Below are 8,341 nucleotides of genomic sequence, written 5' to 3' on the forward strand. Positions count from 1 at the left end.
CTGTAGCATAAGGCTCCCTATCTTATTGTTGTAGAATTGGAGAGTTGCAAGGGTCATCTAGTCCAACCCCCTGCAATGCAGGAATCTCAACTAGATCATACATGACAGATGGCCACCCAACCTCTGCTTTAAAACTTCCAAGGAAGGAGAGTCCACCACCTCTTGTGCTGTCTCTTAAACTCTTACACATGAGGTTGAAGAGGTGTAGAAGGGGAGTAGGATCATGCCTAGCTCCCTTTGCTTGCTTGACATAACCTGTGAAGGAGACAACACATATACAAACTGAGTCTGCATGTCCCTAAGTGAGGACTATACCACTTCAGTTAGGTACAGTTGATTCAGCCCACAGTTGCCTTGGGCAACTTATTCCATAAGGTTCCATCTGGGATTCTTATCTATTCAGTGCAGAAGTGTATTCAGAATGGTTAAATGGCCATGCAGTGAGGGGTGTGTGGTGGGAAACAGGAGAATTTCTATGTTTCATTTGTTTCCTGCATTCTGCCCCCACTCCTGCAACCGCCCCCCCAAAAAAACTTCTTTCAATGCATTTCAGTCCCCTTTTCAGGGGTAAATTTAATCCAGATTTATAATAGCCTTGTGCATTGCTTTGGAAGAGAAAGAACTGACAACAGAAGAAAGAGACAGTTCAGCAATATATATATGTATGTCTGTGACTTCCCCATAATAAATCCGTTCTTGGATTATCTGAGAGATGGGCTTGGGGTACAAGAGATGGCAATGCTGCTTGTTCCGGATGCTGAAGTGCTGCTTGCAACCATTTATTGTGTGCTGCAATTGAGTAGTCCGCCAATTACTCATCTGCTCATCAACTTGCTATTGTCCTTCCAGCTGCTTAAATACTCTTTCTCCATCTGCTCTGTAAACAGAGGCACAGTGCCACCAGCCTGAGAGCTTCCACGATCTTCCATCAGAAAAAGAACCAGCAATCCCTTTTTTTTGTTTTTTGTTTTGCTGAAAGGTTTCTTTTCCTTTTTCCTTTTGGTGCTTTCAGGTCTGTCAATATTTGCCAAGCGAGGCTCCACCTTTACTGAGCTGGAGCGTGACAGCCTGGCCACTTTTGCACTTGGTGGCTCCATTAGATAGCATTAACATTAGGAGGTGAAGAGTGATCAGGCTTCTTTGATAAATGAGAAGAGATTCGCAAACAGAGAACAGCAAATACTTCCGGGGAGTAGGTCAGGACACCTGCTCAGGAGGGGGGGGGGGAGATGCTCTTTCTCCAGGTCTTGTTTGACTCCAGTGGCCTGAGTTTATGGGGAATGTACAGTACAGAGCAAGGAATGAACATTAACAGTTCATTGGTTCTCCTTTTAGTTTTAGCACTCTCTTCCTCTTGCTTCTCTTATCCAAGTCATTTTCATCATGTGCTTTGAGTTGGTACTGACATACTTTGAGGTTGTTCTGAGTCATGCACATGCCCTGTGTGAGACACCAAACATGGCTTCAAGTTCTGCAATGGCTCAACATGCTCAGTTCATAGCTAACTCACCCTGCCCATTTTCTTTAAATATACTCACATGCTCCGGCAAGACAGTTATAATGTGTGTTAAGTGGGGCTGCCTTTGAAGTCAGTTCAGAAACCTCAGCTGGTACAGAATGCAGTCGCTTGGATGCTTCTGAGACCGAAGCTTATCTAATTATCTAATACTGTACCAACTGCATTAGTTGCCTGTTTGTTTCTGGATCCAATGCTAGCAGTGGCCTTTAAAGCGCTAAACTGTTTAGGACCAGGTTATGCCAGAACTGGCCCAGACCTTACCCTGCTTGTGGGACCAACATCCATATGTTAAGTTGGCAGGCTTGAGACAGATTGCCTTTTCAGTAGTGGCCCCGTGGAACTGTGGAATTATCTTCCTAGATAAATATGAATGGCCCCTACTCTAATGGCTTTTAAATAGACCCCGAAGACTTTCTAAATTTCAAACGCTTTTTAAAGTCTGTAGGTCAATGTCTTGCTTCAACTGCTGCTTTTAAAAGGTTCTAATATTTTATTTTATTAAAAAAAACTGATGTGGTATTATTGATGCAATGGTTCTGATATAAGCTGCCTTTGCCCTAAAAAAAGGGCACATTTGAAAGATAGAATAAAAGTTGAACCTGGGAGCTGTCCTGCCTGTCTGAATGCTTAGCTGAATTAATAATATTTCAGCCATTATAGATCATACAAATGCCTTCCTATTGATTGTTTAATCTCAGTTCCATCAGTTTAGTTAATGTTTTATTGCTCGCTGGCAGTTCTGCCTTAACTGTCATGAGTTATGCTGCTAAGTGCACATTTCATGGTTACAAATGGAAATCAATACAAATGAAATGAGACTTAAAAATTCATAACCATCTTTCCACAAATAATTTTGATGGCCTCAAAGTAACATGGGGAACAGATTTGGGGGCACTCCTAGACCCCAAATCCTGGAGTGCCATTTGGGAGAAAAGGCCCCTTAGCTCAGTGTCAGCCAACCTATGGGGAAATTCTCTTAAAACCATACACCTGGTACCTCATGCTGGTGCACATGACCTAGATCTGAGGAGGGGGATCAACAGACTACTACAGAATATGTGGCTTCAGAGGCTTCTATTTTAATGTGTGGTGGCAATGCCCTCTGGCAGATGTCTTTGTGGGTGATGTTATTGCTGAGATGAGCCTTATTATCTGCCATCCCATGGTTAAAAGACCCCAGCTTGTGCTTGTCATCCATACTTTCTGGTGATAACACAGAAGCACCTTCTAAGGACTCGATTAGGTTTATGCTTGTGGCAGCATGTTTGAGGGAGTAGACTAAGAATTGTGGACTACGCCACTACAGACGGGCAGATCATATGTAAAATGTTCCCTGCATTGTATAGTAAACTAGCACATCAGAGGGAGCTCTAGGCTAAAATTGTGCCCCCAATGTGCTTTTCTATTGTATGGAGGGTGGCTTATGCTGGGTACTCAAGCTAGAACTACCCATATCCCCAGTGTATGGAGCATGGGTCTGCTTTTAAGTAAAAAGAGCAGGTCTGTGTTTATATAGGAGTTGTTTGGCTTGATAGAAAGAAGTTAGCTGAGGCACCTAGTTGCAGAGAGGGATCTGGAAGGGTAGCAGACTTGGCTGATGGAGCTGAAAGGTCAACAATCACACAGCTGCTGTGCCTGGCTCAAGCACTCAGGTACTTCAGAGGTCTAGGGACATCTTTGTTCCAAGAATCAGAAAAAGCGGTAGCTAGGCCAGAGGCGTAACAAAAACACAATAATCCAGAAAAGGTACAAACTGTGCTTAGTTTTAACTTGTCTTCAAAGCATTACTGTGTTACTCATAATCATTTCTAGATATCTTGTCCCCAAAGAGGTCAGAAATCTCCTTCCCACAGGGATTATGTTTATTTTTTTCACCACACTATCTCTTATGAAAATATCCCTCTGTCCACCTCCAGGATACATTCTTATTTCAGCCAAGCAATTCCCTCTCCAAGTGACTCTGGTCACGTCCGCCTGAGCCAGAAGAAGAGAGTGCTCAGAACATAAAAAAAAATATATTCCTCAATAATATTCTGCACATTAGAAGTTTTTGAGCTGAGGTTGGATGGCCATCTATGAGGATGCTGTAGGTAGCAAAGGATTTCCTGTGCAAGGGTGGGGAAATAGTAGACTATATGACATTGGAGGTACCTTCCATCTATCTGATTCTATGACTGAATTCAGATGATTATTTTCCCAATCTTACTGCCCAGTGTGCATGAAACATGTGCTAAGCTGGTTTTCTTGAATATCTTTGGCTCCATAAACATTTGTCTCTCTGCTCAGTGGCTTCAGCTGAACTACAGGTGGCGCTGTGGTCTAAACCACAGAGCCCAGGGCTTGCCGATCAGAAGGTTGGCAGTTCGAATCCCTGTGATGGGGTGAGCTCCCGTTGCTCGGTCCCTGCTCCTGCCAACCTAGCAGTTTGAAAGCACGTTAAAGTGCAAATAGATAAATAGGTACCGCTCCAGCGGGAAGGTATACAGCATTTTCATGCACTGCTCTGGTTCGCCAGAAGCGCTTGGCTTTGTCATGCTGGCCACATGACCTGGAAAAACTTCTGTGGACAAACGCCAGCTCCCTCGGCCTATAGAGCGAGATGAGTGCTGCAACCCCAGAGTCAGGGGTACCTTTACCTTTACCTATATACTTTCTGGTCATCTTCCAGAACGTGCCTTTACAATAGTTTGACTCTGCACCTCAGGCTGTGTACACTATACTTTTTTATTTTAAATATTTTTATTACAGATTTTATTGGTTTACAAAAGTACGTGCATTGTCTCTTTTTTCAGGTTGTAAGGTCATTTCTACAGATCGGTTACATTTGTTGTGAGGCCTTATTGTTGAGTACAGTATAAGGTTGGGGAAGAAGAGGGATACACACTATCAGTGCTTTTTTCTGGGGGTACGCAGGGGTACGCATATCCCTAAACATTTTGTGAATCTAAGTTTGGCCTCATTGAGGGGCAGTATTTCAATATGAGTAGGAAAATGAGAATACCCCTAAACATTTTTTAAAGAAAAAAAAGCACTGCACACTATACATTTAAAGCACATTCAAAGTACATTCTTTCCCTCAAAGAATTCTGGACACTGTAGTTACCAGTAGCACATCACTGTGCTATGATTCCCAGAAACTCTTAACAAACTACAGTGCCCAGAATTCTTTGAAGGGAGAAATTTGTTTTGAATGTGCTTGAAAGTTATAGTGTGTTTGCTGCCTGTTTCTAGGTTCTTTCCGTACTGCTGTTGCTCTTCTTTCCTGCCAACTTACTCATGCCTGGTGTAGTTCTCTGGCCTCTCATGCTACATCATTGGGGAAGGGGGACAACCTAATTCTGGCGCCACTATTCTTTCCTGAACTAATGCTGTGTGTCAGGTCCAGTGTCTCCTCCACTCACTGAATCCCAGAGCTTTCCTATTGATTGCTTTCTCTGGCTGTACACAAATTCATGCTCTTGAAGAAAATTCCTCTCAGCAAATATTTGCTGTTGTCTACAGAGGCTTAGCCAGTTTATATTCTAAACCAGATTTGTTTAAATAGGTGTCTCTGAACAATGAAAGTTTCTCATATTTGGTTATGCAGGGTGAACAGTGTGTGTGATGTAATACTGTTTCTGGAGCAAGAGGGCAGCATTGACTAAGCTTTCCCCTCCTATGTGGAGATCATTTCAAAGACATATTGCCCTGCTCTCAATTTCCTGAAGGCTGCTGCCTCAACCACCCTTTCTAAACCGTTTAATTTACTATCTCCCCATCATCACAATGAAACATTCAGTCCATATAAATTGTCCATCAAACACAGTGCACATCTGTTCACCGTACGTAGGGAATGAGAGATGGCTCCTTCTGACCGGTCCAGATGTGTTTGAAAAAGGTCAATGACCTAGAGAAATAAGGAGCTCTGCAGAAAGAGCTGATTAAAAAAGAAAAAGGAAAAAAGTAGATCTATTCTTCAGACATAAAGAGCGAAGCACCTCACTTTTCATCATCCCCTGCCCCAGGATTCTGCTAGATTAAATCATTCTGTCTGACTGGAACAATGGAGGAAGAAGAAGATAAAAGAAATGAAATCATCATCATTATTAATTATTTGCTTCATGCATATCTCCAGAAGGCACATACTTAAATTACAAGCTAGCTCCCCTGCAAGCCATTTTGACCCAGGAGTGGCTTCCTAAATGTTGTATGAGAGGAATTACCTGCCTGACATTCTTATGAGGACAGAGGATGTAAGGAGTCTAGGAATGTTTACAAGGCAGGATTTATAGGGTACACAGAGCCAGCTAGTCATCCATCAAGGTTACCACCAGCACTGGTTTGAGCAATCAGCTTAATGCATTTTAGTACAGTTATACAACTGTAACCATATAACCAGAAATCTCCCCCTGTGTGAGTTAGAACCGGTGTGCTCTCACATTGTGGCATGATGCAGGAAACAAATTTCCTGGACGAAGATGAGTAGTGCTGTTTTGTTCAGGTTGTAATCCTGAACTCAGTCTAGAATAAGCCACATGGAACTCAGTGGAATGGGCTTGTGAATAAAACATATTTAGGATAAAGCTGCAAAAGTTCTGTTTCTAGTAATCTGTCAGCCTCATCCAGCGTTGACAGCTGAAGGGCCTCATCCCTGTTGCGCTAAACCAAAAACATTGTCTCCTGCAGCTACAGAGGTTTCTACAGCCTCTCCCTTTCTCGTAACAGCACTTGTGTTCTTGCCATCTAGAGGCCAAACCCCAATAAAGTTATTTTCCCACATCATGTTGCCAGCTCAAGCAGAGATTCTTGAACTCTTCCCGAGAGCGGCCCTTTCCAAGCCAGGAAATGGCTATCCAAGCATCATTTTATACTGACAGGCTCAACCAATAATGATTCTATCTTGTGATGAGCACAGGCCCAAAGACATGCAATGACTGAAAGGAAAAAGGATCACACAAAACACTACATGCTTGAAGGTGCCAGGGGCATGTGAGTATGAGGGGAATAATGTCTGCCCCATATATCTTTTGTTTGTTTTTATTACTTAGTATTTTATAATAATGTTTGTTAAATGTTGAAAGCCTCCTTGAACCCCAACTTGGGAGAAAGGCAGGATAGAAATACTACTACTACTACTACTACTACTACTACTACTACTACTACATATCCTTCGCAGCAGCAATGAAGGCAAGGACTGCCACACAGATTATTCAGCCAACAGGGACACTCAGGGCTCAGGAAGGCAGACCAAGTTTCCTATGACAATTCCCTGTGTATGCATCAGGGCTGGCCCCAGAAGGGAAGATGCATTGTATCAAAGGCTGGCCAAATTATTGGCCCCACAAACACTTCTCCTGTTCTCTGGCAGTAAAAGTAGATTTATTTATTTTTTAAATTAAGGCTGTAATGCTAGACACACTGAAGTGGGAGTAGGGATGGAGAAGTCATTCAATTCTGTTCACATTTCAAGGTGAACCTACCTAAATATCACTTTGTGGAACATTGTGCTAACTGAAACATAGTCATCCTTTTAAGATTTTTACTTTTCTGAATTTTGCAATGCAGTTCTCCAGCCAAGTAATGCATAAACACCCATGTATTCATGAAAATAACCTACAAAAAGACTATATTTGGGAACATTGTTTTGCAAAAAAATTTTATGATTGGTAAAATTTAATGTAAAAATATGTCACTTAGGAAAATTTCAGTTTAAAAAAAATTATTTATTTATTTGCATTTATATCCCAACTTTTTCTCCAGTGAGCTACATGGTTCCCTGCCCGCCCCCATTTCAACTGCAGAACAATCCTTTGATGTAGGTTAGGCTGAGAGGCAGTGGCTGGCCCAAGGTCACCCAGAGAGCTTTGTGGTAGAGTAGGGATTTGAACCCTGGTCTCCCAGATCTACAGTCCAGAACTTCTAACCCCCACACCACACTGACTCTAGCTGCAAACTAATGTGGCAAAGAGGATTACTGAACAGAAGGTTGGAAATTGTAAGTCTGGTCCTTAAGGAGGCCTACCTCCACACACTGAGAACCACAGAGTTTTCTCACACAAGGAAATATTTGATTTCCAAAATCTGGTCCGTACATAACTATATTCCAATATAATCTTAGAATCGACTTCCTGCACTTCCTGCATAGGCTTGTATGAGACTGAGTTGTTACATCTTCAGAACTTCCTTCAGTCTGGAACTTAGTCATCCAGTGCTATGTGGTTTTAATCTACTCTAACCCTTCTCCAACTTCGTTAAAACCCTAAAAACAAGGCAAGCAACATTAACCTACCTTCAGTGCGAGCTGAAGCATGTTACTTAAAAGATACCATCTCCTTGCTTACAAAGTACCAGATGTTAAGCTGGCACAACTGCATTTTGCATAAAAAGAAAAGGAACCATTAATTGCTTCCACATTGTGAAAACAATTACGCTGGTGTTTGCAAACACAAGTCACAGAACACCCAGATCAATCAGCACAATGGCTCCAGAGATTTCCCTGGAGAGTTTTGAAGGGCAAAGAAACGACTTTCATTTAGGCTGATAAGTATCAAACACCCAACCTGTTAGAAAAAGTTGCTGTTGCCAGGGTACCTCCCCAATGCTAACAAAGCAGGTAAACTCTCTTGTAACATACAGTAATTTATTTTATATTGATAAATCTGCCATAGCACATGGTAGGTGACAGCAATTATACAATAAAATGTTACATCCAATGGGTTTAGTAGCTTAACTACTTAATTGGATGGGCTAGTCCTGTACCCCTAATTCATCCACAGCAGCTGGAGTAGCATGAAATTCATTCTAATTTCTAATTTCCCCACTCTTAAATTCAGTTCTCCAGAT

The sequence above is a fragment of the Lacerta agilis genome, chromosome 3 (genome assembly GCF_009819535.1).
Source record: "Lacerta agilis isolate rLacAgi1 chromosome 3, rLacAgi1.pri, whole genome shotgun sequence".
NCBI lineage: Eukaryota > Metazoa > Chordata > Lepidosauria > Squamata > Lacertidae > Lacerta > Lacerta agilis.